General features: G+C 50.2%; 1 protein-coding gene across 6 annotated transcripts in view; it reads right to left on the bottom strand.

The window, feature by feature from the left end:
• Positions 1–15,894, bottom strand: part of LOC126522473 (cytochrome b5 reductase 4) — a 361,716-nt gene that overhangs the window by 324,727 nt on the left and 21,095 nt on the right. For 2 of the 6 annotated variants that reach the window (XM_055066433.2, XM_055066432.2), the window contains exon 1: positions 5,460–5,626. The exons of the other annotated variants lie outside the window; for them this stretch is intronic. The gene's annotated coding sequence lies outside the window, so the exon portion shown is untranslated. Of the gene's footprint in view, positions 1–5,459; positions 5,627–15,894 lie in introns of those variants that run through there. 6 annotated transcript variants of the gene reach the window in all.

Below are 15,894 nucleotides of genomic sequence, written 5' to 3' on the forward strand. Positions count from 1 at the left end.
GGAAAAATTTTCAGAGAAGTTAGAGAATACTGGAAGCCTTGTAGGAGACCATGCAGGAGGGGCTTTGGTACAAAAAGAAGAGTCAAGTATCATCTACGGAAATGCACAAGAGGAGCAATGGCATAGGTGCATATAAAAAAAAGGCGATAGCTGTGCGTTAAATGAAATTCGCGAATTCGACAAACACTGTAAAAAAAGAACAAAAAGAGAGAACAAAAACGGCTAATACACAGCAACGAGAAAAAAAGTAAGAAAAGAGACAAAGGAATAGAATTGTGCAATGCATCATGCTCAGGAGTCCACACGTTAAATACATTCTGTACTAGTAAGAAGGGATAAGGTCAACGCAGTCCCCTCAATTATTGCGCGGGAAGCAAGGAAAACAAAGATGTTCGTCCTAGCGAAGTACGGGTTTAACGACTCAGCGCGTCGGTGTCTTTGTTGTCAGCCGTGCTATCAGTGGTTGGATGTATTAAGATACAGCTATCTTTTCTTATGGAGAAAGAAAAACTGTAGCTTTAGAATTTTTGCAGCGCAACTACAGTGTTTCAGTACGTTATTTATTCAGTGCGTTAGGAGGCGAGACTGTTGAAAGATATTTAGAGAATATAAAACAAACAGCATTTCGCGTTGTTTTTATTTTTTTGAAGGCGTCAAGTTTTTTGTTTTGTGTACGGGTTGCAGATAATCACTGCATATTCAAGTTTGGCTTTTATAATGCAGCAGGAAGCCACAAGTTTAGTTGCCTGGGGCCCCTTCATTAATTTGTGTCCGTGCAGACAAAGCTTTCTGAACGACGAAGAACATGTAGCAGAAATGTGCTCATCTCAGATAAGCTTACGTGTTATAGTAACAGCGGGGTAATTATATTTCTCGGCTTGAAGTAAGGGTTTGGAAGCAACATCAGAAATATTAACGGGTGCTCTTTCTTACTTATCTGCATGTAAGCCGTTTTGTTTGTATTAAGCTGCACGCTAAACTACCTTCACTAGGTGTAAATATTCTAAAGGTTAGAGTTTAAGGAAACTTCCCCTGCACCACAGTTAACTTCGTTAAATAAAACACAGTCATCAGCAGACAACGCGTTTTGAACGGGGTGAAAATGTAGAAATGAAATGCGAAAGGTTTCCACCAAGACGGTGCCGAGACAAAATTCGTGCAAAGCGCCGTCACTAGCGGCGAAACGTAAGTTTACGAATACGACATCGAGAAGTCACAGAGCACGGAATGGAAAAAGAAAGATGAGCCAAGGACAAGAAAATCGCGCAAGAACAAAGCAATTAACACTAAATGTCATGTTCATAGCGTTTGTGCGCGCGCGCCTGTGTGTGTGTCTGTCTGTCTGACCGCTGAAGCAATTCTACGCGTTCGTTCGTTCGTTCGTTCGTGCGTGCGTGCGCGCGTGCGTGTGTGTGTGTGTGTGTGTGTGTGTGTGTGTGTGTGTGTGTGTGTGTCGTCAAACATGATGCCAAACAGCACCGGAAAGAACTTAGAGAGCTTAAACGCTATAGCGTTCCCGTGAATAGTTGGATATCAACTGCAGCTCAGCCCACCGCGCATATGTATAGCGTCGAGACAGACCATAATGCTTAGAACACAGAGCATAGAACAGAGTTGTTCAGGTCGTTTTGCTGGATCGAGGTGCGCGAAAACAAGTAAAACGACCGCAGCTTTGATCGCATAAAGGGCAGCTTTGGTGGCACAAGGATTTGCAGCACACAACGAGTGTCTGTCACAACTGAGCGACTGAGTGTCCGTCACAACTGAGCTATTTGAAGCTACTTGTGTCTTGCATACAGCGTCGAAATTGTGTTCGAGACTACGGGAGGCTTCCAGCCTTTGTTCAACGTTTCCAGTTTGACATGCCCTAGCAAAGCGTTCGCAGTGCCTTCGTTGAACCGGTTCGGAACGGTTGCTGCAATAAGTTCCAGTTCGGGTTCGGCTCCGAGACCGCGGAAAAATAACGGTTCTGTTCAGTTCCGGTTCAGCTGAAGATAACGTTCCGGCTCCAGTTTTCGGTTCAGTTCCGGTTTCGTTGGACACCCTGCTTACACCCACTGTTTTATAGTTTATTGAGAGGTTCATGGGAAATCCGTGGCACGAATTGCTCACAAAAGCACCATCCTGCGCAACAGTTCGCTAGGCGGCGCTATCAGTGTTCCATCCAGTAGTAAATGAGAACGCTGTTACGCTACCCGCGGCTCCTCAGGCTTTAGAGACAGTAGGGGAAATGAGAGCGAACATGGGGGAGGGGGCAACTAGTGAAAGATGTCTCGATGATTGGTGGAGTGAAGGTAACCGAAACGCAAAATGTGAAAAACAATGCCTTTCTGAGGTAATGATGCGCTCGTTAGCAAGAAGTATACGATTTTTTAGAGGACCATACTGAGCGCAGCAGAAAAGTAAATTTAACGAGCATCGCGGCGCCAGCTACCACCCTGTTTCAAAGGCATTGCTCTAAAATCCGTTTATCCTTTCAGATACGAAAGAACAAGCCGCGCCGGATTTCTCGCTCTTTCTTTTCTTTTTTTTTTTTCCCCGACACTTTTCAACGACGCTGTAGTCGCATTGAGCGCAAAATTTCGCGTAGTCCCAGCTCTCACCGGGCTTTCTGCGACGAATGAATAATCAGCTACAACATTTACATAAGCCCCAGGAGCACGCTCACATTCCTTGCGGGCGACCCTCTTTCGCGTCATATTTCTTTCTTTTGGTTTCTATACAAAATATATCCAATGCGTAGCAAAGTTCCCTGATTACCATCTCATGCCGTTTCCACAGAGGCCCGCGAGTGCCGTATAAAACCAGAAAGAAAAAAAAAAAGATCGCCTTGTGTAGTGGCTCAAGCAACGCATCGAAATGTGATCAAGTCTCTAAAATCCCACCTCAACAGCGAATGTCGAGCACATTTGTACGCGCCAAAGCAGAATTAGCAAAGCGGCTAAGTAATTTTCACATGCCGTCCGAGGCAGTGAAACGTTTTTTTTTTTTTTTTTCCTTTTCTTGCTCTACCCTGAAAAGCGGCGCGGCAAAGTGCCGACCTGAATACACGCGTGGGAGAACGAGTAGCCAAATCTTCTTAGCATGTCACATAATTGCTAAAAGGAGATGTAGGTTCGGCGCCCGGAATTCCAGATTATGGCTGCGGCCTCCATTTAATCTTGCAAAAGCTGCCACTCCCCATCTCTGCGCTTCGAGCCAAACGACCTCTCCCTTTCTTTCTTTCTTTCCTTTCTTTTTTCGCAGCTGGCTCAAGCAATCTTCTTTTGCATGGATCGACAGGAGTCGGACAGGAGTGACGTGTGCCTCGCCGCAAAGGTCACTCGCGCTTACTCGGACGCAAAGTACACGTAACCTAGTTAAAAGCCTAGACGCGGCGTTAAGTCTATAGAGCGCAGAGCTTCTCGTTTCTCGCCGAATGTCGACTAAGAAGACACTTCCGACATTCTGACACGAAAGCTACGGCACAGAATGGAGAAGGAAATTACAGCTGCGCATCAACTAACCTCCCGACGTTCTTTAACATAGACGCACTGAGCTTAACACGCGACTCCATCTTCTTCTATTAGGGTTCAATGAGACTTCGTAAATAAAATTCAGCAGGTAAGATGTTTCGCACCCCGAGCATCGCTGTTCCCTAACGAGCAAATACGGCGAACTCCTATATAGCCTTGCTATCCCAAGAAAGCAAACGCGGCTATAATAAACCCGTCGCAGTATATAACAAGCCAATCGAATGTAAAAAAAAGATTGTTACACGGATAATAAAAGTTACTAAAGTTACAGCTCACCGGCTTTCCATAAACAGAGCACCTCAACATTCCGGTGAAACGCGTACCGCACGCGCAAAAAAAAAAATTATTTGCATAGCCAAGAGCTACTGACGCACGCGGGGTGAGTGCACCGACAGCTGAATTTACATGTCACTACGGGTGGTGTAACAAATTCGGCTTTCAAATGGCACACCGCGGAAGCAACGGAGAAAAGGGAGCAGCACGACTAAGCGTTCGTTATCGACGAAGGCTCACCAGATATGCCGACACAAGTTTGCGAACAGGAGCACGCCCAATCACCTTCCGACAAACGAGCGCGAAACAGTATGCACTACAGGCGCGTGCAAACGACACGACATACGGCAGTATGCACACCACGAGCGCGACCAACGAGCGCAATGCAGTACATGCACCGAGTATATATACACGCCCGAGCACGACGATACACATGACACACAATCGAAACGTGCAATTCAGCCAGAACACTGACGTATGGCGGCGCAAAAGCTTTCTTCATTGCTGCAGGAAACGTCTCGCCTCACCCGCACGTGTGCTTCCTGGGAGGAGGGCACTGGCCGCGACCAGGCGCAGTTATTTGTGCATCCAGTACCGGGAGGAAGCCCTACGAAAGGCGTCGAAGCTGCACGATGGAACGTTAAACGCGCAACGATCACGCCGAAGCGGCAGCGCAGCCATGGATAAACACAGACGCCTCGCGTGTGCTTCAGACCGTGTCGTTCTCTATCTATGCCCTTTCCTTGTTGCGTCGTTCCAGGATCACTTCGTACCCTTCCCTTCGTTCCAATGAAGCAGATTAAAGTGGCACCGAGTCAAGTATAGTTCAACTCAATTCGGCCCGAGTTTACATGAAGTCGCCAAAGTCTCAAGCCGTACACTGTGTCAAAAAATAATAATCGTCATAAAAGAAGCCATGCGAACAGAGCGCCAGTTTCATTAGCAATGACTACAATCCCAAGACCAGTTTGACAGTGTTTAAGCTTAGCATGCAAGCGAGCGGGCTGACAAAGCATTCCACGACACTCAGTCAGCCCAAGTAGCGCAGCACGCTTAAGTGAATCCAACAGGTAGATGAAACCCGGCAATGCAACTCGACAGACCTTATTCGCGTTTGCGTAAACGCCCTGCAGTACGCGATTTAACTTGCAGCTATAAGCCAACTAGCCTTAACCAATATTTCTATACTGCACGAAACTAGAACGACTCCGAAACATGCGCACGGTACGCCCACACTATCAAGGATCGTTTGCGAACTGTCACCGCAAGGCGGAACACGGTTCAGGGTCGACTCCGGACACCGAACGCGCTGTAAATCTGTCGGGGTTACAGTTCGCGCCAGAGCGGACGTGCTGGAGCCGATTGCGGGAAAGCTAAAAGCACGTGCGCTTCGAAGCCGCGTGTGCGAGCTCCGCGCCGAGTGAGCAGCCGACCTCGACCAGAAACTATAACATTTTCGTTCGAAGATCGCGCTAGGCAACATGCACGCACGAACGGTGACAACGCCGAGCGATCCTGTCGCAAGGCGAGCTAAAGCCCATGCCCACAGGCCTTCGCCTTGAAAAGTGATCAAAAACACTGCGGACGAGCCACACGCAACGTGCTATCGCAAAACAACATCGAGCGAGTACAGTCAAGGCCGAGCGCCAAGGCCCGTCTCGAGATGCCCACCTTGACAGCGGGTATCCCAGGCGTGGTGCCGCCGGCGCGCTGCTGTGTTGCAGGAGGACAGTGGAAAGAGGCGAGCGCCGTGCGAGGCTCGCGAGAGAGCAAACACACGGCACACACACAGGGGAACGGAGCCAGCTCCCGAAAACCGCTTCCCGGCGCGTGGAGCGTGCGTGTGTGTGTGTTGATCGGCTGCCGCCGCGGCGGCCCCAGGCCCGGCGAGTCGAGAACACCCAGCGCCCCCACCGGCGCTTTTCCCCTTCCCCTTACGCCCTTCTCCCCTTTTCATTTTGGCCTCTCGGTGTCCCGTACGCGTAGAACCCCTTCGGCTCTTTTTCTCTCTGCGGGAGAGGGGAACGTACTTTATCGCTTTTCTTTCTTCCCCAACTTTCGCGCATTACGCCTCCTCCCCGCCCCTTTGCCAATATTTCCCTCCTCGGCTAAGCTTTGTCTTCTGCCCAGCCGGCTCGCTTCTTTCCAGCTCTTTCCTTTATCTTCCTCATTTTTCCTTTTATTTTTCTGTGGCCCCTTTTCATTTCGTTTCCCTCATGCGCGCCACCTCTTTTCTCAGCGAACTTCTCATCACTATTTCACGTTTTCCTATCGACCCATCCTTTCTTCCTTTTGGTAGTACAGAAGGTACGATAAGTTGCCTTTATTCACTCGTTTATCCACTATAGTCAACCTTAACTGCCCAATACTCTGGGACTTGTTTATTTTATTCTTTTGCGTAGAATGACCTTACGTATAGAAAGAGAGAGAGAGAGAGAATAATACATTTAAATGGTGGCCCGAGGCACCTTTGAGGATGTGGATAACGGAAGGCATGCCCCACTGTGCAAGGTTCACATGCGAAGCCGTAGGGTTATCTAAGTGCACAACAAAAATGAATTTAGCCCCCCCCCCCCCCCCCAAAAAAAAAATACACGATCACAGAGCAAGGAGGATACAAAGCTACGACGAGCACTTACGTTCAACTAAGTGTTTTAGTTAAGTGTATTTTTAACGCTGGCGCAGTGATCGGCCCAGTCCTTGAAGGATGTGACCGTTTTAGGCTGACGCCACTTGCTTCAGACTGTCCTGAGTCATGCGCATCCCCACACGAGGTGAGGCACGTTTGGAATCGCATCCTTTCTGCACGCGTGACACTTTACTTGCGAAAGTGATATCGGACAGTTGGCATGGTCACTGCATTGCCTTCACCGCTTCGACAAGGCGACGATGTTGTCAGCTATGACGTATCCCTACTTTCTACGTGGTCTGGGTGAAAAGAACTTGTGCCCTCGGGCACCGCGCTTTGAGTAGAGGGTCATCAGGATCGCGAGCTGAGTCCCTCGGGACAGAATTCTACTGCCTCTGACCACTTCAGCAGCAACAATGTCACGGTTCCCAGGCACTTCCGAACTCCGCGAACCTCGGGATTTATTTTATTTCGACATACTGCATCGCAGGAGTGGGAAGCACAAGGCACAAGGACGGCAAAGCTGGAAACAAGATACAATGTAAACTAAATAGTTTGAAATATACAAAATGAATTCAACAGGCGCCAAAGATCGTACATACGACCATATAAAGCATTCCAGTGTTCTACAGTCCGGACAAAAAGAAATGTATCTAAGCGCATCGGTGCCCCGATGAAAAGGAGATACACACAACTCATGACTGTGTCTATTGGATGTGAGTCTAGTGGGTGCGATGTGCTTGCTGATAAGCGAAAAGCGTGCAGACTTAATCAGAACACACCTCATTCGAGAGTGCAACTACCGACCTCGGATTCCATAAGAGAACATCCTAGGCACTGGACTTCCCCGTTGTGTCAGAGGGCGTTCAGGCGATGGACTTGAAGTAGAACGAAACTGTTGGCCCTAACCCCGATGCCACCGTTTACACAAGCGATATCGCCTTGGTCAGGGCGGAAAATAAGTCTTGTCAGAAACAAATGTTGAACGATTGAGGCTCGTTAATTACTGAGGAATACGGAGGTATCCGTCTTTCAGCATCAGACAAATACAATAAGAAATAAGGCCGTTCACGCTGGCATCGCTATCATATCCCAATGAGAAACAGACGTCGTTAAGTGGATCACTATACTATTGTTCGGACTTGGATGCAGCCACTGTTTGACTGAAAACTTCATACTAAGGAGACGAACTGCGTGAGCATGGCAACTTGCCCATCTTCAACATTGTTGGCACGCTAACGGTTCACAATATCTACTAAGGAGAAAAAAACTGGCGTTTGGCGTTGATCTAATGGCATTTGACGCCATTAGATCACAAGGAATATTTGCTGTATATCGGTGATCTTTTGAAAAAAATAAAGAGAAGGCAGAGCCTACGCATTTGTATGAATCAGTGAGTGAAGCGTTGTTTTTTTCTTCACTCAACTGTCTTCACTTCTTCATAACTTCTGACGGTGACTCTTCGCTCCTCGCTCAGTGCCCACTCTGATCCCATTGTGTTCTCTTCTCGGCTTTCTCCACACTGAACTGCTTATAATTCTGTTCGCGACTTCACTTCTTGCCTCTTCTTTTCATACATACCCATTCTGCAGATTGGCTGCGCATGTTCACACACCCAGTGGCACGCCGCGAGCGTCGTCGTCAACCAAGGCGTGAAGTCATGACCGCCACCAGTGGCCAAACGACCACCATGGAAGGACAGGACGTTGTCATTGCTTTGACCATGATCGCCAACTCGCAATGGGACTGCGCGTCCTCGTGTTTTCAGACGAGAGGCACGATCTGCAGCCAAGCCCACAACATTCTTCACTCGACACAAACACACCCTCCCATCTTCTCGCTCCTAAGAACTCCAGGTAATGAGCCTCTCAGCGGTAACCAGCAGGCGCACACCTGCGCCCGAGCGCAGGCCGGCCTGGCGGCGCTAACCGTGACCATGGCCGAGTTACTCGCGAAAACCACTGACCTACACCCACTAGATATACAACAGTATCGCTTAGCACGTCGTACCCTGCTAAATTCGCTGCTAAATCACGTGCTCATTTTTTTTTCTCCACCGTTCAGATCTCACAGCTGTTTGCCGCTGCTTCATACGGTGCAAAAGCGGAGAGTATACAGGCATCGTCGCCACAGCGCGAAATACGGGAATTAAGGGACGAGAACGCACACGGACAACATGCAGCGTCCTCGTCCCATCCCGTAATTCGCACTCCGAACGATCCGGAGATCGGCGCGACGAAAAGCGGGCCGATGCCGGAAACGACGTAATCCGCTGTCACGTGCATAGCATGGGATGCGTGGAGGGTGGGCTTTCCACGCTTTGCTGATTTGCCGGACAGGAACGTAATTGGTATGCCGGAAAGCCCGTTGTAGAAGACGAGCAGTCTGATAGCGTTTAATTGACAGCTTCACAAAGGCTTCGCTTCAATATATTCGAAAATGTAGGCTGTATCTGCGTAACGATCTCGGTTCGTCTTTGTCAGAGCAACGTTCGCGATTGCAGACGACAGGAGACAACGCGCACGGCGGCCCCCCGCGGCGTTCGACTTGAGATGCATGCGCGACCGGACTCAAACCCGCTCATGCGCGGCGGCCTCCCATGTTAGCAGAGGCGTCGTCCCGAAACAAACGCCCGTCCCCTTGCGGGCCTCAACGGCGCGCGGTTATCACCCCCGAAACCGACGTTCCGACGAGGTCGCATAATGCTGTGTCAAGGCTCGGCGTTCCGGTTGCGTTATTGATTGCGGCGTTCGGGAGCCGCGGGGAAGACGGGAACCGCCGCGGGCTGCACTGGCTGGCTCGAGCTATATTAGTGACGCGCGCTCGCGGAGCACCGCTAAGCTACATAGCTGCGGGTGCCGAGAGCGAGCAGAGGGGGCAGCGAGAGAAGGAACGGGCGCGAGCGCGTAATATACAACGCGCTGCTGCGCCTTGCCCCGCAAACCGCACAGAGAACCGCAGCAGCTGACGCCAGCGGCAAGCCTATACTCGGTGCAAACGGGAGCGTTATGGCGCGCGCGCCACTGATAACAGACGTGAGGTGGAAAGTGTCACACCGGCGTCAGCGCAACGTCACTCGCTTTACAAACTAACTAACCAACTAACTAACTAACTAACTAATGAAATGCTACACGGCTGAAGAGGAAGCGAGTACGATGGCACACGAGTCCATGTCAAAGCGAGGGTGAAAATATTTTAGTCGCTCGGATGTTTATGCCACAAATACGATTACGTTACGAAGCTATTAGGTCAGAGTAGGCGTAAAGTCAGCTCTGTTCCAATCGCTTGGCAAATGCTCACATTGACGTCAAATTTCGCAGAGAGGTTCCTGTAAACAAAGTAAATTAAAGGCTTTCAAAAAATATTTGGCCCATCTGGGTCTGGGTGGGAATAGAGCCCAGAACACAACCACTTGGGTGCCCGGATAACGGCTCTGGCTTTTCGCTGAAGGTCACTTGAAGGTCGTCGATAACGGGAGCTAAGAGCATTTCATGCTTAACAAATTGCCGCAGGTGGGATACGAACCCGCGTCTTCGCATTACGCATGCGATGCTCTTACCAACCGAGCTACCACGGTGCCGTTTTCCCATCCACTTTCTGGGGTATATATCTTTATCTACTATAACTAACCCTGGGAATGTTAGCCAGCACCACCATTCACAGAACTTGGCGGCGGATGTGGAACATCCTTTCTGCCGCAGGCGTCACGAGGACGTGATCTATTTGGTTTACGGCAACTGGTCAATAAATCCACACATGCTGTCTGAAGGCATTAAATGTTGCCGGATTCGGGACCCTCGTAATGTTATGAACGAGAAGCAATGGAACCAAGAGGCCCGATCTTTAATCATATATATTACGAAGCCAACAAACGAAAATTGGACTCCTTTGTCTCCTTTTTTACACACACACACACACACACACACACACACACACACACACACACACACACACACACACACACACACACACACATATATATATATATATATATATATATATATATATATATATATATATATATATATATATTGCGAGCTGTCTATATACTGCGAGCTGTTAGACAGCTGTGTTAAGCCTCGCTATATACATATATTGCGAGGCTTAACAGCTGTCTCGCAATATATATATATATATTGCGAGACAGCTGTTAAGCCTCGACAGTTTACTTCGCAGGTCTCGCGCTGACGACGCTGACGCTGGCCATGCTGATGAATATATACAGATCAAGAAGATGAAGGGGTAAAATAATACTCACACAATTTCCCCCGCGCGTGGAAGCGGCCAACCTGGCCGCTGGTCATGGCGGGAAGTTTAACGCCGTATGCGAGGCTTTAAATGCGAAACATGCACCATCTCCGTGGCACGGCAGCGGCCGTCCAAAGGCGGAACAACTGGAGTGACACGATAGTTAACTGGCGAAGTCTGTTCCCGAACAATGTAGGGCCCGATAAAACGGGACTGAAATTTCTCGCACAATCCAGGAGCGCAAACTGGGGTCCACAGTAACACTTCGTCGCCAGGGTGCAAGGAAGCTACACGGTGAAATGATCATAGCGAATTTTGCGGTCTTGTTCACTGGCGTCGGTGTTGAGGCGGGCACGTTGGCGACACTGGGCAATGCGTGAGACGAACTGCTCACACACTGATGTGGACGAAGGCACGGGGACACCGAAGAAAGAAACGTCGAGGATAGTGATCGGTTGGCGACCATACACAAGGAAAAAGGGCGAGTACCCCGTAGTGCGTTGGACGGCCGTGTTGTATGCGAAAGTGACGAATGGTAGAATGGCATCCCAATTGGTGTGGTCAGGGTTGATGTACATGAGATATCATGTCGGACAGCGTGCGATGAAAGCGCTCTGTGAGACCATTAGTTTGAAGGTGGTAGCCGGAAGTCGTTTTATCGATGGTATTGGACGCACGGAGAACATTGTCGAGAAGTTTAGAAAGGTCCTGCCGCGGTCACTCAAAAGGACACGTCGGGCTCCGTGCCGTAAAAAGTCGACTTCCAAGAAAAAGGCTGCAATCACCTCTGCGGATCCTGAACATAGTGGGGCTGTTTCAGCCTACCGTGTCAAGTGGTCTACAGCTGTGACGATCCATCGTTTACCGCCAGTGGTTAAAGGGACACTAAAGCGAAACAATAAATCAGTTTAGACTAATGAAGCATTGTTTGAGAACCATGCAGGCAGTCATTTCAAAAGAATAGTTTGATTGTTAGATGAGAAAATGAAGTTCCAAGTATCAGTATTTGAATTTCGTGCCGAAACGCCAGCGCCCGTACGTCAGCGTGACGTCAGGGATTCCAAAGTATGTTTTCGCAATGGGCCGCGTTGGCTGAATAAAGGTTCCCGAAACTTGCCATGTTTAATATTTGGTTCCTTTAGAACACAATGTAGTCAATCTGTACCGCTATATATAATTAGTAGGCCCTAGAAGACGCCATAAATATCCAACACGTCACAGCCCCCAGGTGCGGGAACTTCAAGGGGCGTCGCCACCCGTAATTCGTTCTTGCGCTTTTTCTAGCTTACCAAACGTCTTATCGTTGTAAGAGTGGTGTTTTTGGTGTTGTAGAACGGTAATGTACTGATGCAGAATAAATCATTTTTCACTTTAGTGTCCCTTTAAGGATAGCGGTCCATAGAAGTCGATACCAACAACTGCGAAAGGAGCTTCAGGACACGGGACAGGTTAGCGCAGTCTAGCCGGAGGTGAGGTCAGTCGTTTGCGGTGTTGGCAGAGCGAACAGGAAGCCACGGATTTCGCTACGCTGGTTGCAAGTCCAGGCAAAGAGAAGCGGTTGCGAATTCGCTCATAGGTTTTACGGAAACCAAAGTGACCGGCGGTGGGATCGTCGTGAAAGGTCTCCAATATCTGGGCCCGAAGTGATCGGGGAACGACAGGAACCCAACGGTGCCCTTCGGGATGAAACACGTAGCGGTATAATATCGAATTTTCGATCTTGAAGTTTTTCAACTGCCGACGGAGCCGAGCGTAGGTGTGCGAGATGATTCGCGAATACGTTCCATAACGCAGTGGCAGAAGGAGTCATTACGTTGGCTAGAGGCAAACGTATGAGAATGGCTGGAAGGGAGCCGGTCGAGAGCTGCGAGCGAAGGGAATGCAAGCGACGCTTCCTGCTCTTTCCTCACGGAAGGTGGTAAGCAAGCAGCGTTTGAAGACGGTGGTAGGGGACAACGAGAGAGAGCATCGGCATCCTGGTGTTTCTTTCCAGACTTGTAGGTGACGTCGAAGTCGTATTCTTGTAAACGAAGTATCCAACGGCCGAGGAGTCCCGTTAAATTCTTTAGCGTCGCCAACCAGCACAAGGCGTGGTGATAAGTAACGACCGTAAAGTGGCGGCCCTGCTGATAAGGCCGAAATTTTTGGACGGACCAAACAACGGCGAGATACTCTTGCTCGGTAATCGTATAATTTTTCTCTGCAGCTGTTAGCGTGCGACTTCCGTATGCAACCACACGTTCTTCAGAATTTTGCTGACGTTGCAGAAGAACAGCGCCGATACCGTGTCCGCTGGCGTCAGTATGTAGAAGAGTGGGTGCGGTGTTGTCGAAATGACAAAGCACAGGTTCAGACGTGAGGGCACGCTTGAGGGCGTCAAAAACAGTTTGGCATTCGTCCGACCATGCGTAGGGAGCTCCAGAAGGAAGGAGTTGATGGAGCGGTGCCGCAATGGTGGCAAAGTTACGTATGAAGCGCCGGAAATACGGCCAAGGAAGCTACGCAAGTCTTTGGAGCATTGAGGCCTGGGGAAGCTGAGAACAGCAGTAATCTTGTCGGGGTCGGGTCGAAGGCCCTCCTTGCTGACAAGGTGTCCGAGCACTTTAATGGTTTTGCTGGCGAAGTGGCACTTTCTTTTTTTCAGCTGAAGGCCAGCAGCTGAGAGGCATGTCAGGACTTCGTCGAGGCGGTGCAAGTGCTGATGGAAGGACGACGAAAATATGATGATGTCGTCAAGGTAGCATAAGCAAGTCTTCCACTTTAGGCCCCTTAATACGGTGTCAATCATCCGCTCAAATGTGGCGGGAGCATTACACAGGCCGAAAGGCATTACGCTAAATTCGTAAAGTACATCGGGTGTGGCAAAGGCGGTTTTCTCCTTGTCTGCTTCGCGCATGGGTATCTGCCAGTATCCGGAGCGTAGATAAAGGCTGGAGAAATACTCCGCGCCTTGTAATGAATCTAACGCATCATCGATTCGGGGCAGTGGATACACATCTTTTCGGGTTATTTTGTTCAAGGCACGGTAGTCTACGCAAAATCGCACTTAGCCGTCTTTCTTACGCACCAAAACGACAGGTGAGGACCAAGGGCTTGAGGAAGGGCGGATTATGCTACGTTTCAGCATGTTGGCGACGTGGGTAGCGATGATCTGGCGTTCAGCGGAAAAAACGCGATGTGGCCGCCGGCGCACGATGGAAGTTCCATCTGCGTGTATGCGATGAGCCGTTGCAGAAGCCTGTCCCAGAAGAGGAGAGTGTACGTCGAAGGAGTCTTTATGCTTGGATAACAACGCCAGTAACTCCCCCGTCTGCTGTGGCGTTAGATCGGAGCTTATGGTACTAGCGAGAACAGAAGCAGGGACCGGATCTATAGCTGTGGGTGGTTGTGAAACAGCAGTAGTCGAGGTAAGCGCAGAGACAGGCTGAGTGTCCAAGACGCACATGAGAACGGCGCCCTTAGAAAGCAGGACTGGCTCATTGGTTGTGTTGAGTAGAGCCAAAGTGGCCGTGCCGTCGGTGAAGCGAACAAGGCTGGGTGCCAGAGCAATTCCTTTCGATAAGCAACGGGCTGAGGGTACAACTAAAACGTCACCATCGGTGATGTCAGAGTTAACTGCAAGGAGTTGTTCGCGACCAGGGGGCACCATACAGTCGTCGGCAGTTCGGAAGAGTAGGCGCGGTTCGTGCACGTCGCCAGAAATGTCGGTCTCTGCCAAGTTAACGAGGCGTTGACGGCACGAGATGAAAACAGGCGCCGAAGAGAGAAAATCCCACCCTATTATAAGCATGTGAGCACAGGAAGTCAACACTGCGAACTGCATATGGTGGCGTATCCCGTCGATCGAAACTCTAACGGTTCATTGCGCCGATCGCCGAATCCCAACATTATTTGCACCAAGAAGAAGAGCTCCACTGTAAGGTGTAGTAACTTTCCGTAGACGAGAGCACAAGCCAGCGTGAAAAATAGAAATAGCTGCTCCCGTATCAATCAATGCCGGAACTGGTACACCTTCTACACACACCGATAAAGTATTGGCCGGGCACGCTGGAGGAATTGTAGTCTGAGCGACCCATGCAGCTTTCCCTCCAAAAACTGCACCATCTAGTTTTCCGATCGGTAGTCAGGAGTGCGGGTGGCCGGTTGCATGGGGTGATGAGGAGCGTCGGAGAGGGGAGGGCGAGCGGCGGCGCCCTGGACGGTAGTTGCGAGGCGCTTCGGGAGGTGGAGAAAGTGGGCGTGGGGAAAGCCGGCGCTGGTAAGGACTCTGAGGAAGCAACGGGTCTCGCTCATAAATATCGTAGCCACGACGTTCGTCCTGTTGTCGTCTTCGGCAAAAACGCAATATGTGCCCGCGAATACCACAATAATAACAAATGGGGCGTGGCGTAGGCCGGGTAGTGTAAAATGCTGTGGCAGGCGGACGGGGTGGTAGAGTCGCCAGATGGTTGGGGGCAGTAGCAGGAGCAGGAGGCGCTGTCCGAACGAACGCTGGTTGCATAGCCGCAACTTGAGCATACGAGGTGGATGGTGAAGGAGGGCCATAGCTCGCAGCGCAGGTCATGGAGGACAGCTCCTCTTTGATGATGTCAAGCAGGCCAGGAACCGAAGGCTGAGGCTGGAGAACGGGAGGACTGAGCAGGCCACACGCTTGGAGCTCTTCGCGTATGAGAGTCCGAATCAGCATACGCAGGTCGGTATCCGACGAAGGAGGCGCGTCACCGGCGACAGGTTGTAAACGGATGGCCTGCAGTGAGCCCAGGTGTTGGCAAGTCGCGATCGCATCGTTAACCGTATTAGGATCCTTGATCGCCAATGCGTTGAATGCGACGTGGGCAATGCCCTTTAGGATATGACGAACACGATCAGATTCCGTCATAGTGGCTTCAACACTGCGACCCAGGGCGAGGACAGCCTCAATATAAGAGGTGTATGTTTCCCCGGGAAGTTGTGTGCGTCCATCAAGCCTTTTCTTGGCGACCTCAGAGCGGAGGTTGGGAGCGCCAAAAATCTGCCGAAGCTGGTGTTTGAATGCCGCCCAGTCAGGCAAGGTGCTCTCGTGGTTGAGAAACCAAGTCCTGGCAACGTCAGTGAGGTAGAATGCGACGTTGCGAAGCTTGTGCATATCATCCCACAGGTTAGACTCACTGACGCGGTCATAATTGTCCACCCAGTCATCAACGTCATCACTACGAAGGCCAGCGAACATGGTGGGATCGCGCTGCCACG

This window comes from Dermacentor andersoni, chromosome 6 (assembly GCF_023375885.2).
Source record: "Dermacentor andersoni chromosome 6, qqDerAnde1_hic_scaffold, whole genome shotgun sequence".
Classification (NCBI taxonomy): Eukaryota; Metazoa; Arthropoda; class Arachnida; order Ixodida; family Ixodidae; genus Dermacentor; species Dermacentor andersoni.